The 16,927-nt window shown below is 42.7% G+C and overlaps 1 protein-coding gene across 1 annotated transcript in view; it reads right to left on the bottom strand.

Moving 5' to 3' along the window:
* The window catches only part of ADGRL3 (adhesion G protein-coupled receptor L3), a 792,897-nt gene that overhangs the window by 772,225 nt on the left and 3,745 nt on the right, over positions 1–16,927 (bottom strand). The window lies entirely within an intron of this gene.

Here is a 16,927-nt window from a genome sequence, read left to right as displayed (position 1 = left end):
TGCGCGATGCGCTTAGACAATCTCCTGTGCCGGCACTCCCCCCTGTGGGAAGTGCTGGCAGGGGAGGCTTTCTCAGCGTATCAGAGAGTAGGATACAGGTCCCCTGCACCGCTGCGGGGGATCTGTATCCTAACCCCACTGCCTGCCCGGCGCCCGGGACTGCATGTCCTGGCCATCGGGCGCTAGACCCCGAATATAGGCCGCACCCCCACTTTAAAAACTTAAAGTGGGGGAAAAAGTGCGGCCTATATTCGAGCCAATACGGTATAAGGCATTTCAGGAGGCAGAGTGGCGTATAGAGGGTTAAAAGACATTTCTGGAGGCAGAGTGGCATTAAGGGGGTTAAAAGGCATTTCGTAGAACACTCTGCCTACAGAAATGCCTTATGTTCCCCATTTAACACCCCCCCAAAAAAAAAAAAAAACTTAACGGTGCTTCTGACATCCGGTGTGTTGTCCGGACAGCGTGTTAACGTCTACGCGATTCGCGTAGGCAACTTCCGCTGCAGCCGGAAGGAGGTGTGGTTAGCAGCGGGGGTTGTCTGCGTCCATCGCACAGACCTTCCCCGGCTGTCAGGGAGAATTCCCCGGTGACCGGGGACTCAGAAGCACTGGTAAGTTGGGGAGGGAGACAGGAGGATCCAGGTCCCCTGCAGCGCTGCGGAGGATCTGGATCTTAGTCTCATAGTCAGACCTATTTGAGGCTTGATTATAAGATGACCCCGATTATAAAACAAAGGGTAGTTGCTCTGAGGACAAATGCTCTGAAAAAAACCTCATCTTATAATCGAGCAAATACTGTAATTTTCTTCTCTCATTTTTTGCGCCCACACACATTATAGATTTTTTTTTCAGGACAAACAGGATTATCTTTAGATACCATTATTTTTATCATTTCATCTAATTAACTATAAAAAAATATAAAATATGGGGATCTTTTGGTTAACAAAGAAATCACTGGTCTGTCGTTAAACCCACCGAACCCCACGTGAATCATGGCGATCGAGTGGATGTGAACCCCCTCTGGGACATTGCAGGTTTGCCTTAATGAAGAGGCATCCTGGAATGTCCCTCACCAGATTTCTATCTGGCTGGGGGGGAGCTGATTGACAGACCAGTGATTTGCAGAGATCAACGGCAAATAACGCTACCACGTACATATACGGGCATCGTCAATAACACATTGCATCGTGACCCAGTGCATGTACATGAATTGTCGTTAAGGGGTTGAGTAATTTAGTATTGATAGAATGACATATAAACGTTGATCGAAAAACTGTTTGTCCACTGCTCTTTTCATTATTGCCAAATTAACCCTGTATTAATATGCATTATAAAGCTAAAAGGCCATATTTTTTCGCTGTGAAAAATGAGTGTGGCCCACGCACACGTACATTTCTGATGAAGTGGCCCACTGCTATAGTGGGCAGCAGTCCTGAATTGGACACATCCCCATCTGTGGATTGTGACTCCAAGCAAATCTAGCACCCGTCGCTGTTACAGGGGGTAACATCCCTTTCACTAGGGTCATATCCGTTCTGTACCCACAAAAGGGTCAGTAGATGATATCTTGTCAACATTCTTGATACATTGGCCAAGTCTTTGTTCACTAGTAAACTTCAGAAGACAATGAAGTCTTATCTTCTAACATGTCAATGTCTTTGCCATACAATGTTTATTTATTTGGGATCTCTTACACTGGTCACAATCTTGGTGGACAAATCTCTATGCTATTTTATAATCCCTGTAATGACTCCTGATATAATGAAGTGCCCATCCTGGAATGTTCAAGGTCTGACTACGCCAGAAAAAAAAATAGCTAATCTTTGTCATGATTTAAAACCTCTCGGAAGCACAATTGTTTTTATTCAAGAGACATGTTTCAAGAACAACAAAATGTCGAAATTTACAAAAAGAAATTTTCCCAAGTTGCATTGCTTCAACGCCCAGAATTCCAAAACAAAAAATTGTAGCCAAATGTCTTGCTAACTCAGCACACTTTACACCAGGGCTCGACAAATCCCAGGCGCCAGGTCGCCATGGCGACAGAGAATTTTGTCCTAGCGCCTAGTTTTTGTCAGCCTCTTACATCCAGAAAAAATTGTGGATGTAAGAGGCTGAGTCACCACACGGGGGCGCTGCTGCTGCTGTCTGCCCAGGAGTCTGGGCAGACAGCACAGCCACTCAGAGCCCACCCCCGAGCCTGAGGTCACTCCCACGGAGTGATCCTGTAGGCTGAAAACGCGGTTGCTGCAAAACCAGCAATCGTGTTTTCAGCTGCCACAGGCAGCTTCAGGGAAGGGGGTTGTGTGTTGATTGGGTCCCCACACAAGTGTAGGGACCTGACCCAACACCCCCCAGCTGCCTGATCGCTCCATGAGAGCGACAGTGCAGCGTTAACCCCTTCAATGCCGTGATCGCAGCATTTAGGGGTTAATTCCCGTTTTGTAAGGGGCTCTGCTGCTGGTGGTCTGCCTGGAAGCCCAGGCAGACCAGCAACAGCAAAAACAAGCCCCCACAAGCCCTTTGATGATTCCTGTAGGCATGGAAGCCTACAGCAGTCATCAGAGACTCCCCTCCCTGCAATGTCTGGTCTATAGACCAGTAATTGCGTCCCAGCTGCCAGAGGCAGCTTCAGGGACAGAGGAGAGGGTTCTTTGGTCTCCACATGAGTGTGGAGAGCAGCCCCAACCCTCCCCTGCTGCCCGATCGCTCCATGAGAGCGACAGTGCAGCGTTAACCCCTTCAATGCCACAATTGTGTATGACACATTCGTTGCTTTGCAGGGGTTAACATTTGTCCCCACAAGCTTGTGGGGACTAAATATCAGTCAATGCTGTGCTCCAATTGAACATCAGCATCAAAAGAGTTAAAAGTAAGTGAGTTTAGTGGGCTGATGATGATCAGATCACTCCTGACCAACTGTTAGTTTAAAAAAATCCTGGCTCCTAACTTTTTTACCTGGCGCCTAGATTCACAACAAATTTGTCAAGCCCTGCTTTACACTTATTAAGATGTGGAAAGACCAAGAAGGCAGAGTTTTATTTCTTAAGGGCACAATTACATATCACTCAAGCGTACATGTCCCAAACAGAAACCAGCATGTGTTTGTTTCCGGCATCCTTTATAAGCTGACAGAATTTATTGAGGAAATTGTGATACTTGGAGGGGCGATATTAACCTTAAGTTAGACCTTGATTTGGCACAGCTTGATTTTGAGGAACGCCCTTTATTTTGTGCAGTTGGCAGATGCTTGGCGTCTCCAACACGCTACAACTCAACTATTTTCCACTTTGCATCAAAAATATTCAGCATTAGCATGATTTTTCTGTCCCACCGCGATTGTCAGATAGATGTGCTTAAGTGATCATGTGACCCAACCACATTACAATACAGTTACCTCAATTTACACATAGAATGTTGTTATGGAAGCTTAAGAAGATTCTGTTTGATAACCCACACCATGTTTCTGAATTGAGCTCCCACCTTAAAAATTATTTTAGAGAAAACACGGACAAAATGCTTCCAAGTTCATTGTAAGGCTATAATTATAGGGTATGTAATACAACTGGGAGCTAGTCCAAACATAGAGAAAGCAACAGAGTTTATTAAACAAATCCTCTGGATCCTCTATGGAAGTCCTACAGAAACTTATCCCCCAAATCGGTAACCGTTTAATCTTCTAAAATTAAGATTTTTTTATATTATTAATTTGGAATCACAGCCACAGCAATACCTTATAGAATGTTACCTCCACGCAAGCACAATTAGAAACAAAAATCTAATCCTATGTCCAATCCCATCTAAGCAGTAGAATTCCTCCAAGATGTGGCTGGGACCCTTGATTCCCCAATATCACTTGGAGGAGGTGTTGGAAGCAATCAAGACTTCCTCTAATGATAAAAACCCTGGACCAGATGGCTTCACAAACAAATATTTCTTTCGAGATACTCTGTCAACCCACCTGGTCGGAATGCTGAATTTGTTGAACATTAATACACAATTAGATCCTCAAACAGAAGCCCGTATGACAGTGTTACACAAACATGGGAAGGCCCCTAAATAGTAGTTCTAGACTAATTTCCTTCCTTAATGCAGATCTAAATAATTTTAAAAAATTCTACCAACAAGCTGAAATATGTAATTCCACAGGTGATGCATGTAGGCCACGTTGGATTTGTGCAAGGACGTAAAGCCAGAGAAAATACTACTAGAATCTTAAGCTTTATGTATCATGCCACAGATTCCAATGAGTCTCCTGTCGACAGGCTAGCCCAGGGCTTGACAAATTTGTTGTGAATCTAGGCGCCAGCTAAAAAAGTTAGGAGCCAGGATTTTTTTTAAACTGACAGTTGGTTAGGAGTGATCTGATCATCATCAGCCCACTTACTAAACTCACAACTCACAGCATTTGACCTGGAAGCACCTTGGACTTTCAGGTCAGTGCTGTTTTTTGTTGGTTTTTTTTTTTTTAATACTTTTTTTTTTTAACGCTATCAATGCTGATGGTCCATTGGAGCACAGCATTGACTGATATTTAGCCCCTACAAGCTTGTGGGGACAAATGTTAACCCCTGCAATGCCACAAATGTGTTATACACAATTGTGGAATTGAAGGGGTTAACGCTGCACTGTCGCTCTCATAGAGCGATCGGGACGCAATTGCTGGTCTATAGACCAGCCATTGAAGGGGGAGTCTCTTTGATGACTGCTGTAGGCTTCCATGCCTACAGGAATCATCAAAGGGCTTGTGGGGGCTCGTTTTTGCTGTTTGGCAGACCACCAGCAGCAGAGCCCCTTACAAAACGGGAATTAACCCCTAAATGCCGCGATCGCTGCATTGAAGGGGTTAACGCTGCACTGTTGCTCTCAGGGAGCGATCAGGCAGCAGGAGGGTGTTGGGGCTGGTCTCCACACTCATGTGGAGACCAAAGAACCCTCTCCCCTGTCCCTGAAGCTGCCTCTGGCAGGCTGTTTTAACACTTTTGCGTTGTTCGTGTTTAGATGTAATTTTCTCCTCACTTATAATTTGTGTGGGTTCACTAAATATGTTGTTTTTTTCAGGACAAGAAGGGCTTTCTTCAGATACCATTGTTTTGATCATATTTCTCATAAAAAAAAATAATCAAATATGATGAAAAACGTAAAAAGAAAAAAACATTTTCTGACTTTTACCCCAAGAATATTTTACTCATCCAAAAAAGCTAATGAAAAAACCTACTAAATATATTCTACTATTTGTCCTGAGTTTAGAAATACCCAATGTTTTTATGTTTTTTTGTTTTTTTCTTCACGTTATGGAGCATTAAGTACAAGTAGCGTTTTGCTATTTCAAGACCATTTTTTCCAAATCTGGTAATTCTTCCCCCCATGTGCCATTTTGGGTATCTCTGAAGCCGGCCAACGCAATTTACCCCATCAAATCATATATTTTTGAAAACTAGACACCCCAAAGTATTTCAAATGCTAGAATTTTAACTCTTACCATGCACTAATTCTACCACCAGTCTTTGTCAAACTTTGCGGTAGTAATATATTTTGTGTTTTTTATCACTAAAATTGCTCTTCAGGTATGGATTTACAGCTCCTGGTATACAACACTTTCAAGCAAGTCCCCAATATGTGTTCAGCAACATCTCCCGAGTACAGTCATATCCCCCATGCATGGGTTTGTCGGGTTGTTTGGGAGGTAAAATGCCACATTTAGGAAGTACACATTTTTTAACTTGGAACTTTTACATCTGGTCATTCTGCCCCCATGTCCTAATAGGACCATCTTTGAAGCCGGCTAATTCAATTTTCCCCATCATACCATATATTTTTGAAAACTAGACACCCCAATTTATTTCAAATGCTAGTATTTTAACCCATTCCATGCATGAGATTCTACCACCAGCCTTTGCTACACTTTGTGGTAGTATTTTTTTGGTATTTTTTTTTTACACAAATTGTACTTTGGGTATAAATTTATAGCTCCAGGTATGCGTATCAAACAACACCCTAATCATCGAGGCATTACAGCAACACCGTTTAAGCTTAGAAAGTGATCAACGATCAGCTTGTTTAAGTCTCATGACGTGTCAGGCACGTCATAGGTCGTTAAGTGACAGTTTTGCATGACGTACCTGACCCGGGAATGGACGTTAAGGGGTTAAGACACACTTTCTTTATCATCAGCGCAAGATTTAAATCAGATTACTTGGGGAGGGGCAACACACATTCCCTGTAGACCTCACGCTATTGGAAACACTTTATACTAATTAGGGCTGCAACTAACGATTATTTTAATAATCGATTAGTTGGCCGATTATTTTTTCAATTAATCGGATAAAAAAATGCAATTTTTTTTATTTAAAATAATGTAATAAAAAAAACGTAAGATTTACACTTTCATCTCTTTGTTGCAATGGCCTCTCTCTATTCACCTTCTTATTTTACTGACATAATAATAAAAGCTACAAGAACCCAAACACAGTGTTTCTCAAACTAGGTTTTAATACAAAGTTATTAGTAAATATTAATTAATATGTTAACTATTTTTCATATTTAATAAAAATATTTCTTTTATTTACCAAACTGCCCCCAGTTATGCACATCTTACCCCCAGCTTGCCACTCTGCCCCCAGATATGCCTTATACCTCCTATATGCCAGAGATTCCACTGTGCCCCCTGATATGCCACTGTGCCCCCGATATGCCTTATACTCCTTATATACCAGTGATATGCAACTGAGCCCCCTGATATACCTTTTACCTCCAGATATGTATTATGCCCCCCTGATATGCCTAATATCGATATGCCTTATACCCCCTATATGCCTTATAACTTCTAATATGCCACTCGCCCCTATTTATGCCTTATACCTCCCAATATGCCACTGTGCACCCTGATATGCCACTCCGCTCCCCATAAATACCCTGCACCACCCTGAAATTCATTATACTCCCTGATTCACCACTCTGCCTCCCCCAGATATGCCACTCTGAAATTCATTATACCCCCCATACACCACTATAACTCACCCACACCACTCTGCCTCCTCCCCCCTCCCATACTCCACTCTGCCTCCTCCCCCCTCCCATACACCACTCTGCCTCCTCCCCCTCCCATACACCCCTCTGCCTCCTCCCCCCTCCCATACACCACTCTGCCTCCTCCCCCCTCCCATACTCCACTTTGCCTCCTCCTCCCCCTCCCATACTCCACTCTGCCTCCTCCCCCTCCCATACTCCACTCTGCCTCCTCCCCCTCCCATACACCACTCTGCCTCCTCCCCCTCCCATACACCACTCTGCCTCTTCCCCCCTCCCATACTCCACTCTGCCTCCTCCCCCTCCCATACACCACTCTGCCTCCTCCCCCTCCCATACTCCACTCTGCCTCCTCCCCCTCCCATACGCCACTCTGCCTCCTCCCCCTCCCATACACCACTCTGCCTCTTCCCCCCTCCCATACTCCACTCTGCCTCCTCCCCCTCCCATACACCACTCTGCCTCCTCCCCCTCCCATACTCCACTCTGCCTCCTCCCCCTCCCATACGCCACTCTGCCTCCTCCCATACACCACTCTGCCCCCTCCCATACACCACTCTGGCTCCTCCGCCCTCCCATACACCACTCTGGCTCCTCCCCCCTCCCATACTCCACACTGCCTCCTCCCCCCTCCCATACACCCCTCTGACTCCTCCCCCCTCCCATACGCCACTCTGCCTCTCTCCCGACTCCCTGATGTTTTGTGAACCTCCGTTGCTGACAGGCACTTTTACTGCAGCTTCATAGAAGCTTCAGCGTAAGTGAAGGGCAGTAACGGAGGCTGTCTGTGCACATCGTGCAGACCCCCACCGGCTAACAGAGAGGATGAGCCTCTGCAGGAGACCTCGATTCTCTGTCAGCCGGTGGGGGTCTGCACGATGTGCACAGACTCCGTTACTCATCTTCACTTACGCTGAGGCTTCTATGAAGCTGCAGTGAAAGTGCCTGTCAGCAACGGAGGTTCACAAAACACCAGGGAGTCAGGAGAGAGGCAGAGCAGTGTATGGGAGGGGGGAGGAGTCAGAGAGGTCAACAGGTGGTGAGGTCCCTGCTCAAACGAGCTTACAATTGTAGACCTATTGAACCATTCTGGAACATATTGTTATTGGTTATATCTCAATTCAAGCTCCAGGCAGCTGTTTTACACCACACACCTATGCCAATTATAACCGATAGGAAATCCCTATTTATTTTATATAGCATCCTCATATTCTGCAGTGCTGTACCACCTGTTAAATGCAACCAAAGCTACTAAACCGATATTTTGAATATATATATATAAACCATCATTAAGTATGGAAAATATCTTAAAATATGGGGGAAATTAGGGAAAAAAGGAAATATTTTCACAGTTTCACCTATAAAAACTTAATATAACAAGTGCAAATGGAAAAAAACCCTCCAAAAGTGTTTTGGGGTATTTCTCCTGTTTTTGGAAACACCTCATATGCCTGGTAGTTTCATTTTTTTGCACTTAAAGGGTTAAATATGAATGAAGCGCATCACTGTTTTTAAAATGTGGTATCCTGGGAGTTGCGCTCAAAAAGAAAAACAGCTCAACAAAAGTATATATTTTTTGGTAGATGACATCCCAAATTATTTTACTTGGGGCATTTTAACACTTTTTATTTAACCATCTTAGTGCCAGTCCTAAACATTGCAGTAAAATTTCATTTATTTTTTTTTTTATTTTTTTATTTTTTTTTTAACAAACCCATTCTATCCGAACACAGTATTTCGTTTTCCCCGGGTACACAAAATGACTGAAAAAACTTGTAATTTGTATTTAGGAACACCCCCCGAGTACAGGAATACATGGGTAGAGCATGTCTCTTTTGCACTGCGAGTTCCAAATTGGAACACGCGCATTTCAGTTTTCAAACATGGAATTTTGACAGATCAGATTGTTGGGTCCAGGTCTCATCTGAGACACGTAAACGTCCCATATTTTATTTAAACCACCTAAAACTATATATTTCCTAAAACTAGATGGCTTAGGGAATCTAGTTGGGGGCTTATTGGCCTGTCCAATGCAACTGATTGCACACCGGCACCTTCCAAATTTAGTCTAACAAAAGAAGAAAACATTTTTCACATCCACTTTGCGGTTTTTACCATGATTATTTTTCTGAGTAGATGTGTGAAAAAAACAAAATAGGTCCTGATTTGTGTTCAGTAACACCCCCTGAGTACAGCGATACCCCACATGCATAGATAAGTCATGTGTCTCAGACATTATGGAGTCAAAACTGGAAAGTGCGCATTTGAATTTTTAAACTTTTTTTTTATATATTTTTAAATAAGTAATCAGATTACTTGTAAGTGACAAGTTTAGACCGCCGACATTGATCACTGACAAGTGATCAGTTAATAAATATATATTTTTTTATTAATAATTTGTGTCTTTTCATAATTACCCTATATGACCCCTCTCTTTTTGTAGTGCAGGGTAATCCAGGGGCTGCAGTAATGATCAGATCACTCCTATTGGCCAGGGGTGATCTGATCATCAGCCCACTTTGATTGGTTCTGCAGCAATTAACCCCTTAACGTCCATTGCCGGGTCAGGCACGTCATGCAAAACGGTCACTTAACAACCTTTGACGTGCCTGACACGTCATGAGACTTAAACAAGCTTAGAAAGTGATCAACAATCACTTTCTAAGCTTAAACGGTGTTGCTGTAATGCCTCGATGTCGAGGCATTCAGCAACACCGAGATCGGCATCATGGGCCATGTCTGGCCCCTCCCCGTATGGTGGCGGACGCCCGTATTTAAAAGTTTAGGAGGCGATAAACGATCACCTCCTAAACTTCAATGGTGTTGATTAAATGCCTCGATCACTGCAAGTAATCTTCGCCATCCACAAGATGGCGGCTGCCATGTAAAAAAATAATAAAGTTGAAAAAGTTCACTAGATGGCCTCCAGACCCTCTAGAGAAATCTGGCTCCACTTGCAGGTTGAATACAGGTACTGCATTCAACCATACAAGTCAATGGAGCCCTGCTTTCTAATCAATATGTGATTAGTAAAATATTTTAAAAATAATAAAAGAAAAAAAAAAGCATAAAAAAATGGTAACATTTAAAAATTATTATGCATCAGAGGAACTATCCAGTTCCAGCAAAATGTAAAAAAAAAAAGTCCAAAAAGAATAAAATAAATAAAATAAAAAAATAAAGTTTATTATTATGAGCAAGTGCTAAAATTAGCACTTGAGTGAGGAGAAAATTACATCTAAACACGAACACCGCAAAAGTGTTAAAACAGCCTCGGTCCCAATGGTACAAAAGGTAACACACAGCCTGGTCCTTAAGGGGTTAAACTCAGTGGTAAGTGCTGTTATTTTTTTATTTTTAACTCTTTCAATGCTGATGCTTCATTGAAGCATAGCATTGACTGACATTTAGTCCCTACAAGCTTGTGGGGGCTAATATTAACCCCTGCAATGCTGCGATGGGGTCATACACAATCACGGCATTGAAGGGGTTAATTGAGCAAGGGAGGGTGTGGGGGCTGGTCTCCACACTCATGTGGAGACCAAAGAACCTTTAATCCCTGTCCCTGAAGCTGCCTCTGGCAGCTGGGACACAAGCTCAGGTAGACTGGAGATTGCAGGGGATAATACAGGCGTGATCAAAAAGACTCCTCCCTGCAATCTCTGGTCTGCTGGAGATTGTGGGGGCTCGTTTTTGCTGTTGCTGGTCTGCTTCCAGGCAGACCACAGCAGCAAAGCCCCGTACAAAATGGGTATTAACCCATAAAATGCCGCAATCAAAATCTGTTTTTCATAAAATGTCGCGATCGCGGCACTGAAGGGGTAAACGCTGCACTGACGCTCTCATGGAGTGATCAGGCAGCAGGGGAATGTTGTGTCAGGTCCCCACACTTGCCTAAAGCTGCCTGTTAGCTCCATGAGAGCATCAGTGCAGCGTTAACCCCTTCAAGGCTGCGATAGAACAAAATCACTCCGTGGGTGGGATTGAAGGCTCGGGGGCAGGCTCTGGGTGGCTGTGCTGTCTCAGACAACCGGGAAGGCAGCGCGCCCCGCAATCACCACGATTGTGGTGACGTGGGGGCATTTTTTGAGATTTGAGATGACGTACCTGGTACGTCCGGGTCTGCAGCTACCATAAAACCATGGCGTACCAGGTAAGTTCCGGTCTCGAAGGGGTTAAAGGAAAATGTTTTATTCTCTTTAGGTATGTGGATTACTTACCATAATTCTACAATCCTTATTGACAGGTCTAATTTTGCAATCTGTACTGCTTAAGTAGTAAGTGATAACAGGGTGTAATAGGACAACACACAAGATCCATCATTTTATCTCCTGATTTTTACTACAAAAGGGGACATTTTTCGAATATCTAAAATCTTTGTGGCGTCAAAATCTCCTATTAAATCTATGACGCTATTCCAAAATGGCAGCATGCAACCATAGTATTTTATGTACAGACTGAATACACAGAAAATATGTACACATTACACAGGCAAATGAAAACTTACAAAAAAATTACACATTATAAAGGGCAGATTAATATTTACATTTTATTTTGATGGTATTTCCCACTTGATCATCTTAAATTAATCTTTCTCACCTGAGATTTTAAGCCACTTAATGGGGCAGACCAATGAATATGGTACTCTATAATGATGTAATATTCTGTCTCGACAGAACCAGCACTTAAATACCAGAGAGATAATATTATGCCCTCCATTATTAGAAGAATAGAAGGCACATCTCCCTTATAACCCACAGATGATGACAGCCTGTTCACCTCTTTGCCATCAACCCCTAGTAAATGTTGTTACATTGAGGTGATTAATACTACAGAATGGATCCCCAGAGAAAGGAAAACTATACAGTGTTCTGTAAAGATGCTTCTGGGACCCCCTGCAGCTGATCGCACACTGTGACTGGATTGGGCTATTTCAAGGGTTTTTGAGCTTACTAGTCATTATGTGACACAAGGTTGTTATGGCAGATGTTAGTGCTGTAAATTGATTTATAAAGACACAGAGGCTAATGTTATGCATATCTCTTTCTTTAATTCCCTCAGCAGCATAATAAACCTCTCAGTAAACACTCTAAGAAATGAAGGGTGCCTTTAAAATGGGACATTACATTTCATGCATAATGTTTTTGGGAATATTTGGGTTTCTGTAAGGTGATATATCTGGTTTTACAATGTAAGGTAATTTGCACTTTAAAGGAGCGGGACCAAAGTGTTGATACCGTCCACATGGCTCAAGAACTCATCTGAGTATAAAATTAATATTTGGGCTGTTGAAAGTTAGGGGCAGTTATAGTTAATGGGGTGTTTAGGGTTAATTTAGGGTCAGTTATAGTTAGTGGGGTGTTTAGGGTTAATTTAGGGACAGTTATAGTTAGTGGGGTGTTTAGGGTTAATTGTGGTTGATGGGGGTGTTTAGGGTTAATTTAGGGGCAGTTGTGGTTGATGGGGTCTTTATGGTTAATTTAGCGGCAGTTAAGGTTAATGGGGTCTTCTCTTCAGGGTTAATTTAATGCTGAGGACTGAGGGTTAATTTAATTAATTTAATAAGGTTAACTTAAGGTGCAATTAGAGGTAAAGGGGGGCAAACTGAGGGGAATCTAAATCCTGGGGCAGTGAAGATTAACCCTGTATTTATTTATAAAAGTATTGTGTCTGTGAACGAGTCTGCAAATCTGTGAGGGCACTATGGCATATCAGGGGGGGTACATGGCATACCTGGGGAGGACGGAGTGACACATCTGGGGGTATAAGGCATATGTGGGTAGGGCACTGTGGCATGTCTGGGAGGCAGTGTGGCAAGCCTGGGCTCAAATGTGCATAACTGGGGGGCAGGTTTGGAAATAAAAACAAGAAATGCATTTTCATCAGTTTTTTATTCTGCTGTTTGTTTTTGACATCCTACGTTACTTTATTAAATTATTTTAAATAAATGAAATATTTTAATTTTTTTATCCGATTAATCGAAAAAATAATCGCCAACTAATCGATTATGAAAATATTCGTTAGTTGCAGCCCTAGTAAACAGCCTATGGTTTGTAGGCTAATGAAGGGTATTAAGATGTCTAGGCTTCCACGTCCTAGGTACTAATCATTATGGAATGTTAACATACTCGGTTTCAGTTCTTCAATAATTGGCCACCCAATGATGATCTATCACTTCAGCAATTGTCGGCCAAATTAGTGTCTTTGAGCTGCCTTATCTCATGTAAGGTTTCAGATGTAAGGGCATTAGTTATTGCTTCCAGATCATTCACTTCAGATCCCGTTCTGTTCGATATTTCTAGACGCACAAAGACTTCACGCCTCCAACTCTGGCCGGTCAAATGTTTGAAAGTATAGGAATATAGAATGGCGGGTTTTCGAGATGATTCTCGGCCCAAACTTTTCCTAGCGATTCGGAGACCGTACTTACCAGTTGCAATTGCTTCTCTAGCCAGATGGGAAAAATTTGACAGAAGCAGGGGTGGATACTGTATTTGGGCCTCATTCTATTAGAGGAGTTCTGGGTTGCAGGTTAGAAGATTTATTTAGTGCAGTCGATTAGTCTAGAGAGTCCACATTTTATGAGTTTTATTGTCAACCAAATATTCATTTCTCTGCTACAGTTATGGCTCAACTTTGAGCTTGCATAATATGAGCCTCCGTGTCTTTATATATTCTTAGGTTTTGCTAATAACATGACTAGGGCTGCAACAACAAATCGATAATCGATTATGAAAATCGCTGTCAACGATTTTCATATTGGATTAGTTGAATTGATTTTTAATCGATTTATAAAATGAGCTTTTTCAGAGCAAATGCTCTGAAAAACTCCCCTCCTTCAATAATCCGACCTCAAATAGAGATCGGATTATAACACTAGAATCCAGATCCCCTGCAGAGCTGCAGAGGATTATCCTCTGTCAGCCAGTGGGGGTCTGTGCAAAACGCGCAGACATCCTCTGCTTCTCCCTTCCCCTCCACTTCCACTGGGGCTTCCCTATTACTAAACGCCGGCATCACGTGACTTTCCGGACCGGCGCACCATCATGGAAGCCCCAACGGAAGTGGAGGGAAGAAGCGGAGGCTGTCTGCGCGATGCGCACAGACCCCCACCGGCTGCCGGAGAGGATCCAGGTCCCCTGCAGCGGATTTGGATTTTAGTGCGCGATGTGCGCAACCTCCGCTACTTCCCTTCACTTCCACTTCTACCTGCCCCACCAGGGGTTAATATATCAACAGACGAAAAACGGGTCAAATAAGCACCACTGGGTAAGCTAAGCCTGGAGTATTATCTTTATTTTTATGCTTATTTGCCCTGTGTTTCTTCTATTGGCGGGGCAGGTAGAATTTTTCGGGATCTATTAATTATGTGCATTCTTTAATTTGTGTTTTTTTATTTTTTGATTGCTGTAATAATTGATTGTTTGCATTGTCCATTTATATATATATTTATATTGTATTGTGTATTATCTACCGTATTTGCTCGATTATAAGACGACCCTGATTATAAGACGACACCCCAAAATCTGAATATTAATTTATGAAAAAAAGAAAAAGCCTGAATATAAGACGACCCTATAGAAAAAAAGTTTTACCAGTAAATGTTAATTCATGTAAACTATGTGAACAATTGTTTGTTAATAAAAGCTACAACTGAGAAAAATATTTTGTTTTTATTTCCTTTTTTTTTTCAACCCAGTTATGGACATCTGCCCCCAGGCTTGCCACTCTGCCCCAGAAATGCGTTATACCCCATATATCCCACTGTGCCCTATGATATGCCTTTTAACCCTCTAAATGCCACTGTGCCCCATGATACACCTTTTAACCCTCTATATGCCATTGTGCCCCATGATATGCCTTATACCCCTATATGCCACTCTGGCATTTAGGGGGTTAAAAGGCATATTATGGGGCAGAGTGGCATATAGGGAGTTATAGGGCATTTCAGGAGGCAGAGTGGCATATAAAGAGTTAAAAGGCATTTCTGGAGGCAGAGTGGCGTTAAGGGGGTTAAAAGGCATTTCACAGAGCACTCTTCCTCCAGAAATGCCTTATGCCCCCCATTTAACACTCCCCCTCCCTCCTCCAAACTTACCGGTGCTTCTGAGTCCCCCGGTGCTTAGTCCGGGCAGCGTGTAGAGCTCTACGCTGCAGCGGAAGTTGTCTACGCCAATCGCGTAGAGCTCTACACACTGCCCGGACTAAGCACCGGGGACTCAGAAGCACCGGTAAGTTGAGGGGGGGCATAGCACAGGAGGATCCAGGTCCCCTGCATCTGAGTTCCCGGTGCTTAGTCTGGGCAGCGTGTAGAGCTCTACACAGTGCCCGGACTAAGCACTGGGGACTCAGAAGCACCGGTAAGTTGGGGGGGGGGGCATACACAGGAGGATCCAGGTCCTCTGCATCGCTGCAGGGGATCTGGATCTAAGTCTCATAGTCAGACCTATTTGAGGTCTGTTTATAAGACGAGGGGTATTTTTCAGAGCATTTGCTTATTTGCTTATACGTCTTATAATCGAGCAAATGCGGTATATTTATTAAAGCATATATTTTTATACCTATTTTAGCGGTGTCAGTTTTTCTTATATCAGGGGGGTATAAGGCATATCAGGGGGTACAGTGGCATATTGGGGGTATAAGGCACATCAGGGGACACAGTGGCATCTCAGTGGCACATAGGGGTAAAAGACATATCAGGGGGCATTGTGGCATATAGGGGGGTATAAGTCATATCGGGGCACAGTGGCACATCAGGGGTCACGGTGGCATATAGGGGGCTATAAGGCATATCAGGGGACAGAGTGGCATATAGGCGGTATAAGGGATATCAGGGTGGCAGAGTGGCATATAGGAGGGTATAAGGCATTTCTTGGGCAGAGTGGCAAGCAGGGGGTGAGATTTGCATAACTCGGGGCAGGTTATCAAATAAAAGAAAATATAAAGAGGCATTTTTCTCAATCATAGTTTTTATTAAATATAAAAAAATTGTTTACATGAATTAATATTTACTAGTAAAACTGTTTTTGGTATTTTGGTAAAACTTGTGTTTTGGGTTCTTGTACCTTTAAAAAATAGCTTTAATAATGTCAGTAAAATAAGAAGGCATGCCTGGGGGCGTAGCCAGATAAGTTGTTCGAGAGGAAGCAGCAGGACCTCTGCAGTAGTCTGTGTGAGAGGCCTGCAGTTCAGGTAAAAGGGTGGGTATATGAACAAGTATGTGTGATTAAGGGAATGAATGAGTATATGTAAATGAATGAGTAAATGAGTGTGTGTGTGTGGGAGGAATGGCATATCAAGACTATAATCACACTCCTATCATGCCCAGGTTCTAGCATGTGCTGGCTGCCTGGGCATGATAGGAGTGTGATTGCTATTAGACATTATATCATATATATATAATATTGTTATTGTTTTTTTTTTTTTGGCGTGTTAACCATTTTTATTAAAAATAAGTAACACACCAAAATTGGACAAAAAGAAATGTATATATGATTGTTAACAGCAATAACACTCCTATCATGCGCAGGAATACCTAGATTCCAGCACGTACTGGCTGACTTTGCATGATAGGAGTGTGATTGCTGCTAACAATCATAAGTAATATTGTTATTTTAATCACACTCCTATCATGTCCAGGTTCCAGCATGTACTGGTTGCCTGGGCATGATATCAATGTGATTGCTGTTATCTATATCTATATATATATATATATATATATATATATATACACCATTACATAAGTTATGGTGGGTAAAGGTGATGGAAAACCCTTCCACTTAAATTTAAGGCGTAGTAGAAGCATTATTATCCAAAAGGACCAGCTGACATTATATCATTGATTTTCTCATTAACACAGGTCAGAGTGTTGACATGGACACGACTGGAGATCGCTC

This window comes from Spea bombifrons, chromosome 1, assembly GCF_027358695.1.
Source record: "Spea bombifrons isolate aSpeBom1 chromosome 1, aSpeBom1.2.pri, whole genome shotgun sequence".
In the NCBI taxonomy this organism is placed as follows: Eukaryota; Metazoa; Chordata; class Amphibia; order Anura; family Pelobatidae; genus Spea; species Spea bombifrons.
The sequence above is the reverse complement of the archived record's forward strand: the minus strand, read 5'-3'. Positions and strand labels throughout refer to the sequence as shown.